This window comes from Prunus persica, chromosome G2 (genome assembly GCF_000346465.2).
Source record: "Prunus persica cultivar Lovell chromosome G2, Prunus_persica_NCBIv2, whole genome shotgun sequence".
NCBI classification, from domain to species: Eukaryota; Viridiplantae; Streptophyta; class Magnoliopsida; order Rosales; family Rosaceae; genus Prunus; species Prunus persica.
Window position 1 is genome coordinate 9340788 of NC_034010.1, and position 23843 is coordinate 9364630.

General features: G+C 43.2%; 1 pseudogene; it reads right to left on the reverse strand.

Annotated features, from left to right (window-relative positions):
• Positions 814 to 14724, reverse strand: LOC109947292 (annotated as a pseudogene).

Here is a 23843-nt window from a genome sequence, read left to right on the forward strand (position 1 = left end):
AATTGTGGAACGCTCTACTGGAAATCGCTTTTATCAAAATATCCGCCAATTTATCCTCAGACTTCGCGTAATTATCTTTTGTACAGAATCATCGACAACTGTATTGGGTCCTTGTTTGGGTCTTAATATGAGTTCAAGTGATTGATTGCTTGTGTGACTATTGTAATCGAGCCTTTCTGCTTTTACCAATGAAACCAATGATATTTCTCTTGTTTGGCAAAAAAAAAAATGATTACGTGTTGATATCAAATAAATAAAAGGTTTAACCTATTGAAAGAACCATAATAATTCGGTCAAGTCAAGATTATGACAAGCGAAGCAAACTGGTAATAATGAACTAATTTTGTGTACTCATTATTAAACCTAACTTCTAATCAAGTCACTGTGAATCGAGTGAGGAACCGACTCAATATAAGTTATATATTGTCTACACCTTCAATGAATAAAGGACTTCAACAATTTCTCTAGTGCAAGAAAGCACCGATGGAATTGTATTAAAATCATTATATATGAAAAATAACAAGATGAATGGGAAAGAGTATAGAAAAGCAGCTCGAATCACTATAATATAAATGAAAGGTCTTGGGTTCGAGTCCTAACATCTGTGTAATGTGTGTAAGTTTAACATATTATCGTCCCTCCCAATAGAAAAGGTCTTCAAAAATTCAATAAACTCAATATACAAGATAATTTGTCCCGTGACAAATTCAGACCCCTTAGCATATGTATACTACGATATTCAACATCATTTGTTAATTAATATTACAGTGCTTGCTCTCATATCAAATTTGGTGCTGGTTACAATATTATCATTCAATTCGAAGTAGAACAAAAAGGATTAGGTGGTATGGCGAGATTGTCACCTTCTCTTTCTAACATATGAACTACATTTTTCATTGGAGGACGATCTATTGGGTGCCATTGGACGCACCATAGACCCACAATGGCAAGTTTTTCTGCAATTTTAGCATCTCCTTGATCCTCAATATGAATCCGTAGGTCATCCCCTTGTTCCAAAAGGTTATAAATCCATTCTGGGAAGTAGACTTGGCTGGTGGAGTCCTCTATAACCTTAAAGTTTTTCCTACCACCAACCATTTCCAGCAACAACGTCCTGAAACTATAGACATCTGACTTGTAGGATACGTTACCGAAGTTCCTAGAGAACACTTCTGGTGCAATGTAGCCCATCGTCCCCCTGACGGTTGTCATGGATAATGCACTTTGATCCCTTGAACATAACTTGGCTAGACCAAAATCAGAAACTTTCGGGGTGAAATTCTGGTCTAACAAAATGTTATGGGGTTTGATGTCGAAATGGAGGATTCGGTGGTCACACCCTTGGTGAAGATACTCAATTCCTTTGGCTATACCTAAAGCAATATCTTGCAACTTATCCCAACCAAGGAAAGAGTTTTTATTATCTGCTGATGATAAAAAGTTTTGTAATGAACCATTTGGTAAGAATTCATACACAAGAGCTCGTATAAACCCATCAGCACAAAAGCCAACCAAGCGAACCACATTGACATGGTGCACTAAACCCATCGTTCCCATTTCATTTGTAAAATCTTCCCCATTATTTTCGTTTGAATTGTTGAGGATTTTCGCAGCAACGAGCAATTCGGATGAAAGCTTCCCTTTAAAAACTGTTCCATAGGCCTCTTGCCCTAACTTGTCCTTGAATTGACTTGTTATCCTCTAAATATCAGCATAGGAATATCTGCTTGGCTTCTGAGCTATGTAATCTTCCAAAAATCTTTCAATCCTCAACTGATTTTTTTTGTCTAATATTTTCTTGGAGCTATAGGCATGGTAGATGATGAGAGCCCCCACTGCTATAAGAGCCACAGAAACTGTGCAAACTGCAGATAGAGATGACGAAAATTAACTAATTACATGTGATTCAGATTTATAGTCCAGCAAGCAAGTGCTTTAATTTAATGGACAACTCACCTGATATCTTTATGTGTGTCCCTCTACGGCTACTATCTGTAAAGTACTTTTGCGATCAAATCAATAAAATTCTGAGTCCTGACTAATCGGATCGAATGACTGAAAATAAATAATATTTGTTTTCAAAGTACTTCAACAAAGCCAAGTTTAGTTAAATGATACCTTCAGGTAAATCTAAACATTCGCTTTCTGCAATCTGAACATGTGCAAGACTATATTCACTAATCTTTGATCTACATGCCTTGCCCATCTCTTCGCAATTCGACATGATGGTTTGGACCAATGCAACTTCATAATTTTCTTCATTGCAAAGGTTGATATGTCTGGAATTGATGTATAGTCATGCAGCTTGGTACAAGACACTAGGGCAATTCTATCAACAGAACATTGAGTGTTGACAGCGTATGTCTGGTTTTCAGGATTGTCAAGGTAGTAAAGTCCCAGTTTAATCAGACAAAAACCGTAGGATAATCTTTCTTCTAAATATGGACAACTGAATAGGGTATAATTATAGTTATGTGGTCCAGGCATAAACTGTAAGGGAGAGGAAGATAAACTGAGGTCGAAAAACTCTCTCGGTGGGTGATTACTTCGGTAATATATTTCAATCTCCTGAGATGTGTAGTCAATCCTTTCGACGAAGAGGTTGTTGGATGATGCTGGCATCTTGAGCACAATCTTGTTGTCATTAGTGCATGACAGATCAAAGCCATGGTAACTGTGGGAACCTAATTAAATCAAAACCCTAGGTCAAATAATTCCTTCCATTTGGGATTATTTGACCTAATTGGGAATTATTCAATTTAATTGGGGATTACCCAATTAAATAGAATATTACCTAATCGGGTCGAGAATTAATTTTATTCCTACCCCAATTCTCAATTAAATGAGGAGTTACCTATTTAAGTTAGGAATTGATTTGATACCTACCCCAATTAGGGATTTGATTTACCCTAATGAATCAAATCAATTCCAAATCGGGGAGGAATAATTCCTTTCCATCTACGGAATTATTCCTCTGAAACCCTAGCCTCTGAGACCACTATAAAAAGATGGCCACACACAAAGGTTAAGGTACGCCTAAATTCCTACTAAAACTCTGCATAAATTATTTCTCAAAAACCCTAGCCACCTCCTCTCTTTCTCTCTCTCACACAAGGCTCCGGCCACCCGGTTTTCCTTGAATTACCGTACCTAACTTGAGGGCCTTTGGCCAACACCCCCCGGGTGTGGTCCTTTTACTCCGATCTGTTTTGCAGGGAGAAAGAGAGGCCGAGAAGACGAAGGAATCTTGGGCGAATATTCTCGTGGGGAAATTTGCTCCCACAAATTGGTGCTTTCATTGAGAGCACGAGATATATTCAAAGCGTGCTCCAAATCCATCTTTCACACATTTTTTCAAACAACCATGATTGACACAAGACGTATGAAGAGTAACGCCACCACGATGGGTCCATCTCATGGTTTCGTGGTGGAAACCTCAATACAACCGCACGGAATCGTGGCTGCTAACGCCTTGCAGTCGTCGTCTAGTGCTTTGCAGTCGCCTTCAGCTGCTGGAATTGCAGAACAACTGCCACATGACCCCGGGACCTCCATAGCCTTGCAGTTGCTAGCGCCGATTACCGGAGCTGCTCTGCCTCGCTGTCCTGCCGTCGGAGCACAGCAGCAGCCACACCACTCAACTACCGGATTTGCTGCTCAGCCCCATGGCTACTCCGACGTCGTCCCAGTCTTGGAGCAGATCAATTCTCTCCCTCCTCTGCGATCACACTTGACATATGCACCTGTGTACGCTTCTAATGGAGCCCTAGCCCATGTGCCGTTGGGCCCAATGCACAACACTCTACTTGACCCGCGCAGTCAGGTGGACTTAACTCACGGGTCGATCAACTCACGCAGAAGGTCGATGACCAGAACAACCTGATTGGCCAGCTACTCAGGCAGATCAACTTGAATCAAGGCCCTAACCTTGGACCCCGTGACGAGGAAAGGAGGGCACACCAGCATGCCGGCGAGCAGTTCGAGAGGTCTCAGGCTGGTCAGATAAGGGCAAACCAGCAGAGGAGAGAGCGAGATCGAGCAGATGAGATGCAGACAGCCGCAAGCCGTACTCTAACCGTTCGAGGCTAGGACCAAGGACCAATGTGCTCGAGAGGCTAGGCCCACAGTCTAATGTCCACGCCCGCTTGGGCCCACAAGGAGCTCGAGTTCGTGAGCAGTCGCGTGACAAGCGCAACGACCGATGCCCACCAACCCGCTCGAGGGCCAACACGCGGCGGCAAGCTGTAGAGGAATCCTCACAAGCTCAATCTCCTAATCTGCCCCACGGGCAGGGCACCCAAGGGGATCGACCCTTGGGAACCGAGGAAGGAGTTAGCCAGTCACGCTCGAGACACCAAAGACGTTGACCTGAGTGACCCTCCTTGCGGGCAGAAGATGATGATCGACGCCCACCAACCTGCTCGAGGACCAACACGCGACGACAAGATGAAGAGGAATCCTCACAAGCTCAATCTCCTAATCTGCCCCATGGGCAGAACACCCAAGGGGATCGACCCTTGGGAACCGAGGAAGAAGTTAGCCAGTCGCGCTCGAGGCATCGAAGACGCCGGCCCGAGACTCCAGTCCTGCGAGCAGAGGACGTCGAGAAGCTAGTAAATGACCGACTCCAAGCTCTCCAACTTAAAGGAAGCACGGAGGAGGCCCTGCACAAGGAAATTGATCGAGTTGACTACTCGCCCTTTACCGAAAAAGTGGAACGAGCTCCTGCACCGAAGCAGTTTACAACGCCATCCATCACTCTATTCAAGGGAGACTCTGACCCTGAGAGCCATTTGAGGCACTTCAAGAGTGCCATGATCCTATACAAGGCAGACGATGCCCTGATGTGCAAAGTGTTCGCGATGACCCTGCGAGGAGCAGCTCAAGACTGGTTCCACACTCTACCGTCCGCGTCGATAGGAAACTTCAAGGAGTTGGGTCTCATCTTCACCAAGGAGTACACCTCCTACAAGACGGTCAGAAAGCATGCGGACCATCTGTTCAACCTGCGCAAGAAGCCAGACGAGTCTCTACGAGACTACTTGAGACGGTTTAAGGCTGAAAAGGCTCACATCATAGGATGCAATGACCAAGTTGCATCCTCAGCTTTCAAGAAGGGCTTGCCAACCGAGCATGAGCTATACCGGGAGCTGGCCATAACACCAAGTCAAACCTTGGCAGAAGTGTTCGCGACAGCAGAACGCTACGCACTTTGGGACGATGATCGAATCGCCGCAAAGAAAGCCAGCAAGCAAGTTGATCACCCGACGAAGCAGGCAAGCCAAAAGAGCAACCAGTTCGAGCAAAAAGCCCGAGATAAGCGCAGATCGCGGCCCCGAGAGGGAAGCTCAGAAATTGGGACCTTCACTGAGTTCGCTATCACAATTCATCAGATCCTGGCTCAAGTGAAGGACAAGCCGTGGGTGAGGAGACTGCCACCCATGAAGGGAGACCCCTCTAAGAGGGACACCAGTAAATACTGCGCATTCCACGTGGAGCACGATTATTACACCAACAACTGCAATGCTTGGAAAAGGCATCTTGAGGAGCTGGTCAGAGAAGGTCATTGCACAGAATTCGTCGCAAAGAAGGCCATCCAACAGATCGAGGATCGTGATGCGGCTGCCAAGGAACCTCCCCAAAAGGTCATTCGAATCAACACTATCTTAGCTGACTCTCAGGAGTCCGGGCTGACCACCAAGGAGCGCAAGAGGAAGATCTCACAGGCGACTTATGTCTCCCAAGTCACAACAGGAGTACCAGTCATCGTGGATACACCCATAATTGGTTTCCAGAAGAAAGACTTGATCGGGCTTGACCTGCCGCATAATGACGCCCTAGTCATCTGCATTCAGATTGAACAAGCTGTGATCGAGCGAGTTCATGTGGATAAAGGCAGCGCAGCCAACATCCTGCAACTATCTGTCATCCAACAGATGGGATTGGAGCCCAAGATTAGCAAACTTGCCAAGTTGCTCACTGGCTTCAATGGGGCCACATTAATCACTGTTGGACTAATCGACCTTGACGTCCACTCACCCCCAGTAGTCTGCTCGCAAACCTTCATGGTCATCGACGAGGTCTCCCCGTACAACAGAATCTTGGGCCTACCGTGGATCAGCAAGATCGAGGCCATCACATCTGCTCTACACTAGAAGATTCGCTACCCCATCCCTGGAGGCGGAATCGGGCAGATCAATAGTGACCAAGCCATGGCAAGAAGATGCACAGCTCACGGACTCAAGAAGAGCAAGCAGTTGCAGTTCACACCAGTAATGCAAGCTGCCAACGAGGCACGAAGCGCTCCCAGCAAACAAGCAAGCTCGAACGAGAAGGGAGCTGCTACCTCACAATAGCAATTAATGAGCCAGGATCAAGGCGAGGGAATCCGCCCGGAAGACTCCCCTAAAAAGGGTTGGAAGTCTGAGGATGACGTTGAGTTAGTACCCCCTGATCTTGGCCAGCCAGACAAAGAAGCGCAGATCGGCTCGCGCCAGAATCCAAACAAGAAGGATCGAGAGGAGGGAATCCGCCCGGAAGGCTTCCTTGAAGAAGGTTGGAAGCTTGAGGAAGACGTTGAGTTAGTACTCCTCGATCCTAACCAGCCAGACAAGAAAGCGCGGATCGGCTCGCGCCTAAGCCCAGACGAGAAGGTGGAGTTTACCACCTTCCTCCAAAACAACAAAGACATGTTTGCGTGGTCATCATCTGACATGCCCGGCATCGACCCAAACATCATCTGCCACCGCCTCCATGTCAACCCTGCCAGCAAGCCCGTGGTGCAGAAGAGACGCAACTTCGCTCCCGAGCGAGTCGCGATCATTGAAGCCGAGATCGACAAGCTTCTAGCCATCAGATTTATTGAAGAGGTCTCTTACTCAGAATGGCTGGCCAACGTTGTTCTGGTGGCAAAACAAAAAAAGGGCAAATGGAGAGTGTGCGTCGATTACACCGACCTCAACAAAGCATGCCCTAAAGACAACTTCCCATTACCGAGGATCGACCAGCTCGTGGATTCAACTTCCGGCAACCAGCTGCTCAGCTTCATGGATGCCTACTCCGGCTATAATCAAATTATGATGTATGACGATGACAAGGCGAAGACCTCTTTCATCATCGAGAGAGGGACCTACTGCTACAAGGTCATGCCCTTTGGGTTGAAGAACGCTGGAGCAACCTATCAAAGGCTCGTGAATAAGATTTTCAAGGAGCAGATCGGCAGAACCATGGAAGTCTACGTGGATGATATGCTGGTCAAAGCTCCCAAGCGTGGAGACCACCTCAAAAACCTCGCCAAGGCATTCAGCCTGCTCCGCCAATACCGCATGAAGCTGAATCCAAGTAAATGCATGTTCGGTGTGTCATCCGGCCGATTCCTGGGGTACTTAGTCACACAACGAGGTATAGAGGCACACCCACGCCAAATTAAAGCCATTCTCGAGATGAAGTCACCTTCCACAATGAAGGAAATACGAAGTCTAACGGGCAGAGCAGCAGCCCTCAACCGATTCCTCTCAAAGTCTACCGACAAGTGCAAACCATTCTTCAAAGCTTTGAAGAAGGGGCAAAAAGACAAGTGGGACGAGGAGTGCGAAGTAGCTTTCCAGAGTCTAAAGACCTACCTTACTTCACCTCCCCTACTCTCGAAGCCAGTTCCTGGTGAAGACTTGTTCGTGTACCTGTCAGTGTCCAACTCGGCCGTCAGCTCAGCTCTCATCCGAGAAGAACTTGGGGCCCAACATCCGATATTCTATACGTCAAAAGCTCTCCTCGATGCAGAGACTCGCTACCCAAAATTGGAGAAGCTCATTTTGGCCCTTGTCGTTTCTGCGAGAAAGCTGCGACCTTATTACCAAGCTCACCGAGTTATCGTTATGACTGACTTTCCTTTGAGATAAATCCTCCACAGCCCTGATGCTTCTCAGCGGCTCATGAAGTAGGCAATAGAGCTAAGCCAATACGACCTCCTCTACCGGCCAAAGACTGCGATAAAAGCCCAAGCCTTAGTAGACTTTGTTGCAGAGTTCACACCATCAGCCGAAGAAGAGAAGCTGGTCAGCAAAAAGAAGGAAAGTTCGAGAGCAGACAAGACCTCCGCGGAACCTGACCAACCCAGAGACATGTGGCAGCTACGCGTAGATAGAGCGTCAAACCAGAAAGGAGCTGGAGCAGGCGTCGTCATTGTTACCCCTGATGGAACCCTGTTAGAGCAAGCTATGACACTTGGCTTCCCGGCTTCAAATAACGAGGCAGAGTACGAGGCATTGCTCGCTGGCTTACGCTTGGCAAAGGAGCTATCAATCAAGAAGCTGGCCATCTACTCGGATTCCCAGCTGATTAAAAGTCAAGCCTCAGGAGAGTACATGGCGAAACACCCAAGGATGATCTTGTACCTTGACAAAGTCCAAGAGCTGTTGAAGGCGTTTCCCACCTTTACCATCCAGCAGGTGCCCCGAGCAGAGAATGCGCACGCAGATGCACTGGCAAGCTTAGGATCAGCACTGGATACCAGTTCAGACGCTCCATTCCAGTCGAGCACCTTGACCAGCCTAGCATAGAAGAGGCAGAACAACTGGACCTAATGTAGATCGACGAGGATCCTAGCTGGCAAGAACCCATCATTGACTACCTAGTGAATGAAAACTTGCCCGAGGACAAGTCCGAAGCCAGGAAAATCAAGCAGAAGGCTGCAAGATATTACATGAAAGGCGACACGCTTATTCGTAGATCATACTACGGGCCTCATCTCACTTGCATCAAATACCCTCAAACGCTCGAGGTTCTCTGCAAAATACACGACGGCGAATGTGGAAATCACGCTGGAGGCAGGTTGCTTGCTCAGAAGGCTCTCAGTATCGGCTATTTCTGGCCTACCATGCGAAAAGACTCCACGGAGTATGCTCGAAGATGTGATCGATGCCAACGGTACAAGCCGATCCCTGGCTTGCCAGCTGAGGAATACCATCCGCAGAACAGTCCATGGCCGTTCATGCAGTGGGCCATTGACTTGGTGGGACCTATGCCGACAGCACCTGCCAATAAGGAGATGATGATCGTTGCCACTGATTACTTCACCAAATGGATCGAGGCCGAGGCTTTATCTTCTACCAAGGAAGCTGACGTTGAACGGTTCATCTGGAAGAACATCATTTGCATATTCGGTTGCCCGCAATCGATAGTTACTGACAATGGTACACAGTTCGTGGGCAGGCAGATCACTGCATTCCTTGCAAAGTATGGCATCATGCAACACCTGTCAACTCCCAGATACCCGCAAGGCAATGGCCAAGCAGAGGCATCCAACAAGATTGTGCTGGACTGCCTAAAGAAAAGACTGGAAGGCGCAGAAGGAAAATGGGTCGACTAGCTGCCAGGAGTTCTATGGGCTTATCGCACAACCAAAAGGAGATCGACCGGAGAGACACCGTTTTCCTTGGCCTATGGGACGGAGGCAATCATTCCCCCACACATCACAGTCCCTTCCATAAGCATTGAGGTGGGCAGTCTTGACCAAAACTGCAGGCAGATGAGAATCAACCTTGACCTGCTCGAAGAAGAACGAGAAAAGGCCATTGTTCGAGTTGCCACCTACCAGCAGTAGTTGACATCCTACTACAATAAGAAGGCCAAGATCAGACAGTTTCTCCCTGGAGACCTTGTGCTCAGAAAAAATTTCATCACATCACCGAGGCAAGGGTCAAAGAAGATGAAGCCAAATTGGGAAGGCCCCTACATGATCAGCCGATCTGGAGGCAGAGGAAGTTACACCTTCGACACTCTAGAAGGGAAGGAAATTCCAAGACAATGGAATGCCCACCACCTTCGGAGATACTATCCGTGAAGCTCTTCGCTTACTAGCTCGACTCCTAGCAGACGACAAGCCTCCCGTACTTCAATTGAAAACAAACTGCTTCAATGTTGCCTATGTTGTTAATTTCCTTAATTCAATAAAGCGATGTATTCACACCAACATCAATACAAGAGCAAGCTTTTCAATGAAGTACTTTTTCGAGCATTATGTCCCACAAACATATACATGCAGGCAATAAGCCTTACCTCCATTGCAGACAAGCTGCTCCCCGGAGCACAAACTCAATGGAGTCTTTTTCAAGCACTATGTCCCCGACATACGCACACAAGCGACAAGCCTTACCTCCATTACAAGCAAGCTGCTCCCCGGAGCACAAACTCAATGGAGTCGTTTTCAAGCGCTATGTCCCCAACATACGCACACAGGCGACAAGCCTTACCTCCATTGCAGACAAGCTGCTCCCCGGAGCACAAACTCAATGGAGTCTTTTTCAAGCGCTATGTCCCTGACATACGCACACAGGCGACAAGCCTTACCTCCATTGCAGACAAGCTGCTCCTCAGTGCACAAACTCAATGGAGTCTTTTTCAAGCGCTATGTCCCTGACATACGCACACAGGCGACAAGCCTTACCTCCATTGCAGACAAGCTGCTCCTCGGAGCACAAACTCAATGGAGTCCTTTTCAAGCGTTATGTCCCCGACATGCACACACAGGCGACGAGCCTTATCTCCATTGCAGGCAAGCTACTTCACAAGTACAAACTCAATGGAGTCTCTTTCAAGTGCTATGTCTTCCAAGTGCTATGCCTCCGGACACACACTTACAAGATATAATGAGAATTGAAGTTCGAAAGACAACTGAAAATTCCATAACAAAGCGGCCAATCAACCAAGTTCAACAAGAAGTAAGATGGTCAACCAAAGACCACTTATTGAAAGAAAATAACAAAGTTCAAAAATAGCAAAAATGAACTACAACTACTAGGGAACTTCAGCAGGTGACCCTTAGCCGATCACATCCTCAACTGCACTGGCAACAGCCTCATTCTGCAGAACTGGCATAACTTGCTCAACTGCCTCGGCTGCCTGCTCCTTCGCATCCGCCTTAGCCTCATCAGCTGATCCACCTTGGCGTTTGTCTTCCTCAATTGCAGCTTCATCTGCTATCTGCTCTTCAACTACTTCTGCATCCACAACATCCACCTGCTCACTCTGAGTGGGGGACAGGTCAAGACCAAACTGCTCACCGTCATCATCTTCGAAAGGCAGCAAGGAGAAGCACTATTCTGGCAATCCAGGTATCCCAGCTTGTACGCATTAGCAGCCATCTCTTGCTTGGATGCCTCCGTGGCTTCCACATGGGTATCAAACTTGACCAGCAGTTTGTCACGATCCTGGGCCAAAGCAGCATGCTTACGTTCGAGGCAGAAGTAGGCTTCCTTGCGTTCGAGCAAGTTTGCCATAAGAGACTTGAGTTCACCATCCTTTTGGCCAACAGAACTCTTGAGCACGGACATACTCTCCTTCATCTCGGAAATCCTCGCATCATGGCGAATCCGCTCGTTCGAGAGCTTGTCAGTCAGGTCGGCATTCTTCTTCACCAGCTCGTCGAGCAGGGCAGAAGAGGGGGCAACATCACGCGATTCCACATGGCTCCAACAGCAAAAACCATTCCTTTTTGCAGGTGATACATGACAGCTTCTTCTTGCTTATCCAAGGGAAGGCTCGAGAAAGCACAAAGGTCACCAGCTCGATACACGTGATCAACTAGCTTAGCGCAAGCAGATGGACTTGACAGAAAGCCTGTTTTCAGCAAATCAGACACGGGCTCGCCCCCAGCAGAGCTATCACCAATTCCCGGACCGGCAGTTCGTGCAATTGGAGGACTCTTCGCTCGAGCAAACGACTCTTTAGCTCTTTTGGCTGCAACTTGCAACATTGAGTCAGCCTTGTGCTTAACTGTTCGTGGCCCCGCAGATGAGTCGTGGTTGCTAGGCAGAGGTACAGTCCTCTCAGCTTGATTCCCAGATCGGCACGGACGACCCAAACCTTGCTTCCTAGCGGCTTCCTTGCATGACAGATCACGGTTCTTAGGCAGTACGGGCAAAGACTTGAGCAGAATTTCCCGAACCTCCTGCATGCCGTTGGCCTTCTTGCTGTTCGCGCTGACGAGGAGTTTGATCCCGGCAGACGAGGCAGGAGCAACTCCCGTATGGGCCTTCTGAGCAGGCGAGACCTCCCTTGTAGAAGACTTGTTCGTGGCAAGAGAAGATCTGGGCTGCCTTCGCTGTGGAGACGTATCCACTGATCGTGAAACTGCAGCTTCATCTCGAGCAGAGCTACTGCACGCTTTCCCACCCTCGGTGGACTCGGTCGATGACTCCTCCCGCTCAACTGGCAAGTCACTTAGCTCCAAGCAGCGCGACTTCCACCTTTCAATATCTTCAGTAGGGGGCAGGCCACCGACTTCCTTCCGATGTTCGCTCAGCAGCCAGCGCCATTCATGAAACTTGGCGGGGATGCTCAAAGCTTATCGAACCTTCGTCATGTCCGGGTCGAGAACGAGCTTCTTTCGGATGGCATCATCTGCAAGCATGAGACAAAAGTTAGTCAGACACAGTAAAGAATTCCATGGCAACAGTAGCAGATCAGAGGGATGCGACTTACCATCGCAGTAGGTGAGAGGAACGAGCGGACCGTCGCCAACCTCCCCTTCCCATCTGCCTCTGACCTCCAGCACATCCTTGCTCCACACATGATCGCCCTGACTCAAACTGTCAAACAACTTGGGTTCGCGTGCACGAAGTTGGGCATATTTCTCGAAGCGTCTCACCTTGAAGAAGTAGAAGAACTCCTGCACGGTCAAATCCAGCTTGAAGAAGCAGCTCAAATTTTCAAAGCAGATGACCGCCCGATAAACATTCGGAGTACACTGGCTCGGGGCACATTCCATGGCGCAGAACACCTCCCTGAAAAATTTCAACAGCGGAAACGTGAAACCCAGCGAGAAATAGAAGGGGCGGAACGTGATAATCCTGGTGCCTGGATTGTTCGGATCCACACGAGGTATACTGTCAGACGAGGGCTCTGCCAACTTGACGTGCACATCCTTGGGTATAGCGGAGTCGAAAAGGGCATGCCACTTTTTGAATTGGGCCTTTGTGGTGACACGGTGCAAATTGGCCACAAACTTCTCTTTGGGAACTTGAGAACCGCCCCACAGGTACAAGGGCACTTGTGAGCTTGGTGATCGGCTCTTTCTTTCAGAAGACATGGTCATTGAGCAGCTGCAAAAAAATAGCGAAGAGAATTGCGTTAAAATTCCTAGTTCATGAACAAAAAAAAAAAGCAGCAGCAAACAAAAAAAAAAGAAAAGAAAAAGAATTCGAGCTATTTGGATCAGCCCAAGACGAAAGGAGGTAGCCCAGCAGCAGAAGTGGCCCAGCTCGCGCCTTCAGCCCAGCATGCGTCAGCCAGGCCCATCGACTCCGTCCAGCGCTCCTAGGCCCGTGCAGCACACGAGGCCCGCTTCTTCCGCTTGGCCCGTTCACTTCCAACACAGGTACGCGCAGCCCGCACCCCATGTGAAGGCCCAGGTCGAGTCCACGTCAGGCCAAAGCCCAGCTCTGCCTCTCCTAGCGCGTGCCCACTTCGTGCACCAGGCCTGGAGCCTCTAGACCTCCATGCTCGAGCCCAAGGTGTGCAGCCTCAAGCCTGCCTGCCTCCCAACGTCTCCAGCTATGTTTCAAGGCATAGATATGCACCCCTTTCAGCCCCCTTCATCGGCTAGAAGGCATGATCCAAGCTGCCAAAAATCGGGACAAAGACACAAAAAAAAAAATATACAACCCAAGTCTAATTACCTTTGGTGTGCGGTGGAGACAAGAACTCACGAACAACGGGAAAATTTCTCCAAAGCTTACTCTTTCTCACTAATGAAATCGGAATGGATTTTGGATGTGAAGAATAAATTGGAGGAGCCCTACATTTATAAGGATAAAAATTCCTTGACCTACAAGGAATCGCAAACTCTTTCCAACTTGGGAGTTCATAAAATTGGCAAGTCAAAACACCTCCTCAACTCGGGAGGCCAAGTCCACGAAGGAAGCCCAGTTACAGCTGGACAGCCTAATGGATAATTTACATCTCCTACATGCCGCCACATGCCACGCAGAAGCTGGGGGGCATTTGTGGGAACCTAATTAAATAAAAACCCTAGGTCAAATAATTCCTTCCATTTGGGGATTATTTGACCTAATTGGGAATTATTCAATTTAATTGGGGATTACGTAATTAAATAGAATATTACCTAATCGGGTCGAGAATTAATTTTATTCCTGCCCCAATTCTCAATTAAATGAGGAGTTACCTATTTAAGTTAGGAATTGATTTGATACCTACCCCAATTAGGGATTTGATTTACCCTAATGAATCAAATCCCTAATTAATCAAATCAATTCCAAATCGGGGAGGAATAATTCCTTTCCATCTATGGAATTATTCCTCTGAAACCCTAGCCTCTGAGACCACTATAAAAGGATGGCCACACACAAAGGTTAAGGTACGCCTAAATTCCTACTAAAACTCTGCATAAATTATTTCTCAAAAACCCTAGCCACCTCCTCTCTTTCTCTCTCTCACACAAGGCTCCGGCCACCACACACTGCTCCGGCCACCCGGTTTTTCTTGAATTACCCTACCTAACTTAGGCATCGGAGGGCCTTTGGCCAACACCCCCCAGGTGTGGTCCTTTTACTCTGATCTGTTTTGCAGGCAGAAAGAGAGGCGGAGAAGACGAAGGAATCTTGGGCGAATATTCTCGTGGGGAAATTTGCTCCCACAGTAACCACAATGGATTGACTGCTTACCTTTAAGTTGAAATGGGAATCGGATGGCTGGGCCGTCCAGTTTTCATCTTGCTTGTGTGCAAATTTCAAGGCCTACTCCACGATGCACTGCATCTACATCTACTACTATGAGCAACCAGCATAAGAAGTTGATCAGAAGCATTATTTCTAACAAAAAAATGTGTTAGCATTCCGCTCTCTTGCTAAATTACCTATTGATTGTGTACGACAGATACGGATATATAATATTTAGCATTAATATATATATATGATTGAATTGATGTGTGGACTGGTTCAAATGCATTTACTGAATTTTTTTTTTCAACGAGGGATAGATGATTTGAATACTAAACCAACAGAAACGATAACCACTAAACCAACAAGGGTTTAGTATTTAATTTCCGTAAGGATTAATATTTAATTTTCTCTGTTGGGGTGACTTTGCTTTTGGTTGACTGAACAGCTTATCGCTTGCCTTCAAGGGCCCAAAATCCAAATGGTCATTTCTAAAGTCCCTCCTTTCTTATCTGCCATAACCAGAAGTTTAGAACCTAAGTTGTCTAATTAATCTGTCCTCTTCCATAATTTTGATAAATTCCTATTGGATTGAATACCTTTTCCCTTCCTCCTAATATTCACTACTACAAAAAAGCAAAAAGACGACGGTAAATCACCGTCGTGTATTCGGTTTTTCAATGGTCGTGGAATCCACCGTCATCTTTTCCCTCATAAACCACGACCCTAAATCACCGTCGTTGTTACAATATACAACGTCTTCAACAAATACAAAACGACGTCTATGTACTGCAAAAAGATCTAAAAAAGCAGTCGAGGATGAGAATAGACGACCAACTCTCTAAACAAACCGTCGTTAAAAAGGAAAAATATGACACATATTAACAGAACATGGCACATACAACGACGAAAATTAAAATAAGACGCCGTTAAATATCATTTTCACGACAATAAAAAATATGTCGTCTTTAAATACATTAGAAGACGACGTTATTGATACCTACTACGTCGCCTATATAAAAATAACCGTCGTAAAAAATATTTTCCACTTCGATTTTTCTATAAAAGATGACGTGGAAATAGTTGTCAGTGTCATTATTTACGACGTATGTATTTATAGAGTAGACGTTGAACAACGAAACAACGTCGGTTACAAATATATGAGAGTCGTATTACAAAATTTATACGTCCTATTTTCTGAAACAAACAACGACGATAAATACTAGACGTTGTTAAATAAAACAACGTCGAAAACAAATAAAAACAGATGTATTTAGTCTGCTAAAGTTCTAAAAAATAGTCGAGGATGAGAATAGACGACCAACTCAAACAAATCACCGTCGTTAAAAAGGAAAAATATGACACATATTAAAAGAACAAGGCCGCAAGATAGACATACAACGACGACAACTAAAACACTACGCCGTCAAATATAATTTTCACGACAAGAAAAAATATGACGTCTTTAAATACATGAGAAGACGACGTTATTGAAATATACTACGTCTCTTATTTACAAACAACCGTCGTGAAATAAATTTTCCACTTCGATTTTTCTAAAAAAGATGACGTGGAAATAGTTGTCAGTGTCATTATTTACGACGTATGTATTTATATAGTTGACGTTGAAATGCGATGAGAGAGCCGTATTACAAATAACGTCGTTTAATTGATATTAGACGGCGGTTATAATGAATTACCGTCGGAATTCATTTCGTTCCTCTTCGTTTATAAAAGAACTTGCGACGTGGAAAATGTATGATGACGTCGTATTTTTTAACGTTCAGATTATATATCTCGTTTTTTAGACGTCGGTATTATGGGATTGGAGTCGTGTTATTTTGAATTACATGGCGGTTCTTAATCCTTCCCCGACGTGATATCCTGAATAATTGCTTCACAATAGCGTCGTGGTTCTTCATTGTTACGTTGCTTTAAGACGTCGGTAAATATGCTGAATAACTGGTTCACAATAACGTCGTGTTTTATTTGAACGTAGAAAGTGAAGAAATCACATTACAATATATTACAAAATTAATGTCATACACTGCCAATTACATAAGCATCATTCAATCCATATATCTTCAGACCCATCTCGAATATTTTGACCGCCGAACTCACCCACCAGTTCATCAAATGTGTCAACATTTGGCATCCCTCTAGTAAATGGCTCACACTCAATTATCACATCACCTAAGACTTCATCACCAATAACATCATTATATTCTCTATTAGGCATTGATAACACTACCGACCAACCACGATGCATCGGGTCGTCAACAAAAAATATTTGTTTGACTTGAGAAGCCAAAACAAATTGGTCATTCCTATGTCCAATTTTACTCAAATCTACAAGGGTAAATCCAAGTTCGTCGACTACAAGACCAGAACTATCTATCCAATCACACCTAAAGACTGGGATTGTAAACTTTTGGTAGTCAAGGTCCCAAATTTCTTGAATGACACCATAGAAACCCATATTTGAGAGAATTGGGTTTTTATCCTTGGCACTAGCAACTTGCTTGGTATGTGCAAGTAAATAAACTCCACTATTTTGAGTTGTCCGCACATCATCTTGTGCCTTGATATTGAATTTAATACCTTTAATAAGATAGCTCCTATATAATGGCACTGCCATGTTTGGACCAGCTGCTAGCCACCTTAAATTTTCTGATACGCCATTATTGTCTTCCTCAAGTTCACTTTGAACCTGCAAATTAATCAAATCTTAATTCAATCTAACATAGAAATAAGAAGAAAATTAAAAGAGAAATATGTTATTCAACAACATATACCTTGAAGCGTAGCCATTGAATGAAAGTGCTATTGTGCTTATCCTGCAGCCACTTTGTTCTCTTTCTAAATTTTGGATAAGCAGTCTTGATGTGGATCATATGTTGCCTACATGACACGAAAAATTCAAGCATTACGGTCCCAAATATATAAGATAAACATAAGAAATAATTTAAAATGGAAACTTAAAGAATAAAACTCATACGTACTCGATATAAGGTAGGACTTCCTCCGTATTCTCCAAGACATATAGATGTGCTTGATTCAACAGGTCCTGATCAACTACGCTCACTGTGCAACCTGATAATGGCTTTGAAACTCCCATCTTTTGGCTTGAAGGCACTCCAACTGTACTAACATCAGATAAATGCTGAGTACAAAACTCTACCGATTCTTCAGCTATATACCGCTCAGCAATGCAACCTTCGGGACGAGTACGATTCTGAACATACCCCTTCAGCACTTTCATATATCTTTCAAACGGATACATCCACCTAAAATATACTGGCCCACATAGACGAACTTCTCTGACAAGATGTACTACTAGATGAACCATGATATCAAAGAATGAAGGGGGAAAGTACTTCTCAAGCAAACACAGAGTAACTACTACATCTTCTTCCAACTTATCTAGCTTGGAAACATCAACAGTCTTTGCACATATAGCATTGAAGAAGAAGCACAAACGAGTTATTGCATACCTTGCAGGCTTCTCCAAAACAGAACGAATTGCCACAGGGAGCAATTGTTGCATTAAGGTATGACAATCATGTGATTTAAGGCCAAGAAGTCTTGAATCTTGTAAAGATACAAGATTTTTAATATTTGAAGAATAACCTTCAGGGACCTTCATACCATAGAAAGAATTGCAAACCTCTCTCTTCTCTACTCTTGACAAATTCCAAGGCCCAGGAGGCAAACGAGTACGTCTTTCTCCATACTCGGGTTGCAAATCAGTTTTGACCCCCATGTTCAATAAATCTAATCGAGCAGCAATCCCATCTTTATTTTTTCCAGGGATCTCCAGCAATGTACCAATGATACTATCGCAAACATTCTTCTCAATGTGCATAACATCTAGGGCATGCCTCACAGGAAGGTATTTCCAATACTCGAGATCAAAGAATATTGATTTCTTCTTCCAACAAACTCTGTCACCATTTTCAACCATATGCAGCACTTCTTCTCCGGTTAATGGCTCGGGAGGTATGCCATATTCAGGTTTCTCATTAAAAGCTGCACGTTGCCTCCTATATGGATGATTGATTGGTAACCATTTTCTATGCCCAATGTAACAAATTTTGTGGCCATTTTTCAACCTGTGACTAGGTGTATCATCGCCGCATATTGGACAAGCTTTATATCCTTTAACAACACAACCAAATAAGTTTCCATAGGCGGGGAAATCATTAATTGTCCACATTAATGCAGCTCTGAGTGTAAAGTATTCTCCATTATGTGCATCATACACTCCTCTAATCCCAACCCACAAGGATTTTAAATCATCAATCAAAGGCTCCAAGTAGACGTCTATATCATTTTCGGGTTGTTTAGGACCGGAAATCAATAAGGTTAACATCATGAACTTTCGTTTCATGCACAGCCATGGAGGGAGATTATATGTAACTAAGATAACCGGCCAACAACTATATCTGCTACTTAGAGAACTGTGGGGATTGAATCCATCAGATGAAAGAGCCAATCTCAAGTTTCTCGGCTCATTACCAAACTCAGGCCATTTATCATCAAGAAGTTTACAAGACGGGGAATCCGCCGGATGAGACATCTGACCGTCAATTGATTTTCTAGCAGCATGCCACCAAGTCAAACTCTTAGCTGTCTCATGTGATTGAAACATCCTTTTAAACCTTGGAATTGGGGGAAAATACCACACCACCTTCGCTGGCACACCCTCTTTCAAGATTGAATCTTTGCCTTCCTTCCACCTTGAGATACCACAAGTAGCACACAAAGTCTTTTTAGCCTCATACATGGAGGTTGGTATTGTATTTCCTTTTGGAAGCAAATCGCCTTGAAGTATCAATAATTCTGTAAAACAGACATCACTCATCCCATGTTTTGCCTTCAAATTATACAACTTCACTAATGCCGATAACTTCGTGTACTTTCTACAACCAGGGTACACTGACTCATCCCATGTTTTGCCTTCAAATTATACAACTTCACTAATGCCGATAACTTCGTGTACTTTCTACAACCAGGGTACACTGGTTGATCTCCATCCCCAATCACATTGGCAAACTCATACGGATCCGAACCAAAATCACCAAAATCATTATCATCCATATCAATTTCTTCAGACACAAAACTGTACCTACTATGGCCATCATCTTTTTCAACATTTCTACTAGCATTAGTAGTTGCTTCCCAAGGTTCTCCGTGAAATGTCCAATTCTTATAGCTTTGGTCAATTCCATTAAAGTATAAGTGATCCCTTATAATTCCAACCCCAAACAACTTCAAATTAACACATTTAACACATGGACAACGGATATGTGTTGTAGTTAGAAGATTTTCTACAGCAAAGTTCAAAAATGCTTCCACCCCAAATTCATATGCCTTCGATCTTCTATCCGAGTGCATCCATGACTTATCCATCTCCGACACTATAACCTATTATCTATAATAAAGTGAAAATACAGGCAATGACCATCACTATAGCAGATTATACAATGATCTAATCGCAAGTAATACACAACAGAGACGACGGGTTTTAAACAAAAACAGACGTATTTGGCATATATAGACGACGGATTTTCAACAGACGTCGTCTATTATAAGTAATACAACGACGGTTGTTTAAAAAAACCGTCGTGTAATCGTCGTCGTATGCCTTAAAATTCGTCGTGTCTCAGTTTATTTTCAAGAACACAAAACCCATTAAGAACACAACATATATATGAAACCAAGCAAGAAACCAACATATACATGAAACCAAGCATGAAAACAATAAATCCATTCCCAATTCAACATAACATAGGGTGATTAAAAGATACGACAAAATTAAATCCATTCCCAATTCAACATAACAGATAATGTAATCCATGAACCCATTAAACAGAAAATCCATGAACCCATACCTATAAGCACATTATTAACAGATCGCAAAGCATACACATAAAACCCTTTAACAAAACAACCTAATATCATTCAATGAATTTACAAGGGGAAGATAGGGTTTGTACTTACAGGTTGGACGAGCTCACAGATTCGACGGAGCCTGGAGAGTGCAACTTTTAATTAGAGCAGAAGTGAGAGAGCGAAATGTTATGTCGCGTGAAATCTGAAAATTTTAGGTTTCAAGGTTCGAAGTATAAGAATAAGAGCCAAATCTTAAAAAATTTAGGTCGCGCGAAAATTTTTAGAGCTCGCGCGTTTTAAAACGTCGAAAGAAAAACCAAGGCGAAAGTTCTACAAGTACCGACGTAAATTTAATATTCCACGACGGAAACTTCATTTTCGGATTAAGAACGTAAGGCCGTTCATTTTGAAGCTTCATTTTTCGGATTAATTTTAAATTAATTTTGAATTTTTTATATAACGACGACTGAAAAACCACGTCGGTGTTAAGAAATTAAAGACGTTGTAAATTATATAAACCGACTTACATATTAAAATGACGTCGTTTAAAGTGTAAACCATGTCGTATGTTTTACTGTACGACGTAAAATATGTATTCCACGACGCAACCACCGTCGTTAAAAATTAATACCCTAAACCCATAAAACTAAATTATACAATTTAAAAAATTAAGTTTATAAAAGGTTTTATGGTTTTAAAGCCTAACATATACCCTAGACTACCTAAAAATTATACTTTAAAAATAAACCCCAATAAATAACAACCCTAATCTCTAAACCCTAGACTCTAAACCCTAAACCATAAAACTAGAAGTGATTTTATGACTCATCAAAACAATTTTGTTTTGGATTGTCATTTTAAATTTTTGTTATTCAAAATGAATTTTTTCAAGGTTTATGTGGAAGAAAATATATCAATGACTTCATAGGAGTTGACTTTTCAATTTTCTGATTTATTTTAAATTTATTTTGAATATTTTGATATAAAAATAATAAAATATTCTTACCACAACAACAAACCACGTCGGTGTTAATAAATTGTAGACGTTGTAAATTGTAATAGACTACTAAGTCGTTAAAATGAGAAACCATGGCGGCTATTTAACTATACGACGTAAAATATATATTCCACGACTTAACCGCTGTCGTTACATAAACGTCGTCGATGATACCCTGAACCCTTAAGAAATTGAAGATGTTGTAAACCATAAACGACTCAATTGTTCAAAGAACGTCGTCTACCTATATTTTTACGTCGTATTTGTTTAAAACACGAAACAACAAAATACGACGGTTTTTGACTTTATTAGGTCGTTGGAAAAGTATTACACGTCGGTTAAGCAATTTGTATGTTTGTTTTTTTTTTAATTTAAGAAAACCTCAACAAATTTTTACATTACATATTATAGAGAAAATTTGTACATTATACATAAATATCAAGTGTTCAATAATTGCCCTGTTTAATAATTTGGAAAACAAACTCTGCCCATTCATTCCGGACTTCATCAATGGCTTCTTGGGGGTATGAAGCTTCCTGGTTTCCCTTGGCATATTGCATAAACAATGACTATTAGGGTTTATAAATAAAAAGAAATTCAATCACAGACGACGATATTTTTCATAACCGACGTAGTATATCCATTCAACGACGTTAATTTTACATGACCGTCGTTGATAATACAAAAAACGACGTTAAATGTATGAAGGTAATTTCTTCTTACCTTATACTCAAACCCCAAGGAAGGATCCATGATGATGTCCCTCATGAAGCGCATCACATAATACCCGCATTCGACATTGCTGGGTTGCTTTGGTGTGCCTGAGAGAGTTTTCCAAATTACATTTTTACGTCCTGCTCGGGCTATGTGGGTATTATATATTTTTAAAGCACTGTTCACGATGTTTTTCGCCTCTTCGTCGACCACACGATGACCTGGCAGAGGATCCAGAAAATAGACGGTCTCCTTCTTTGCTCTTACAATCAGCAAGATCCAATGACGGCTGCACAAAATTAATATAAAAACGACGGTTATTTACAAAAACGACGTATTATAGTATTTCACACGACGAAATAAAGTAGATAACGACGACATTATATATTTATCACGACGATAAATAAATACCGACGTGGTTAGTAGTTTCAAACGACTAAATAAAATAAAACACCGACGTGGTTAGTTTATAAGCTGTCATTTATTGAAAATCATAAAAACAAAATCCTAAGGAGACTAACCCTGGATTGTAAGGCATCATGAAAATCTGTTCACCGTCTGTCTTCTGAAGTCGAGCTGCTACCAGTCGTGATCTTTCAGTTATTGTGCCAGAGTTGGCACTAACTGTAGCAGGGTCGATAAAGCCAACCATGCTGCACATATTGGCTTGTTTCAAAACATCGTGTAAGTACCTAAATACATAAAATAATATAAACAAGTCAGCACAAAAAAACACGACGGTTATGTATAAAAAAACGACGTATTATAATATTTCACACGACGTACTAAAATAGATGAGGACGTTATAATATATTTATCACGACGGTAGTTAGTTAAGACGACGTGGTTAGTTAGTTAAGACGACACAATATATAAACCAACGAGGTATTATTTTAGAAGTTCAAACCTCATATATACAGCCAATACAGTAGCTCCAATTTCTTCCATGCCTGCAAATTGTGTAATATCTTCAGGCAGGAGGAAGGTATCGCGCTCACCACCAAACACCTCCTTATCAATTGTAAATTGGAGTGTCTTATCCTCAGGCAGGAGTGTCGTTTCCACAAAACGACAAAGGGTTTTTAAAGAAGATGGCGCCTCCATATTTGAATAATCACCAACTTCAATAACCTGTTTAAAGAAATAAAAAAAATGACGTGGTAATTCAATAAAGACGACGGTTTAAGTAATAAAACGTCGTCTTAAAAGTATTTAAACGACGGTGAAAAAACTGTCGTGGTAATTCAATAAAGACGACGGTTTTATGAATAAAGCGTCGTCTGAAACCATTTAAACGACGGTGCAAAAACCGTCGTTTAAATATTTTATTACGTCTTAAAAAAATTCCGCCGTCTAAGTTGTAAACAAACGACGGATTAAATAAAAATATCGACATCTGAAATTTTGAAAAACAAATAAAAAAGGCAAAGTTATGTGAACATACCTTGTCGTCATGCTTTTCTTCATCTTCTTTCTCCTTTTCTTCTTCCTTCTCTTCATCTCTTTTTTCTTCTTCCTTCTCTTCATCTGGCTGATGTTTCCCCATTTTGGCAGTATCATCC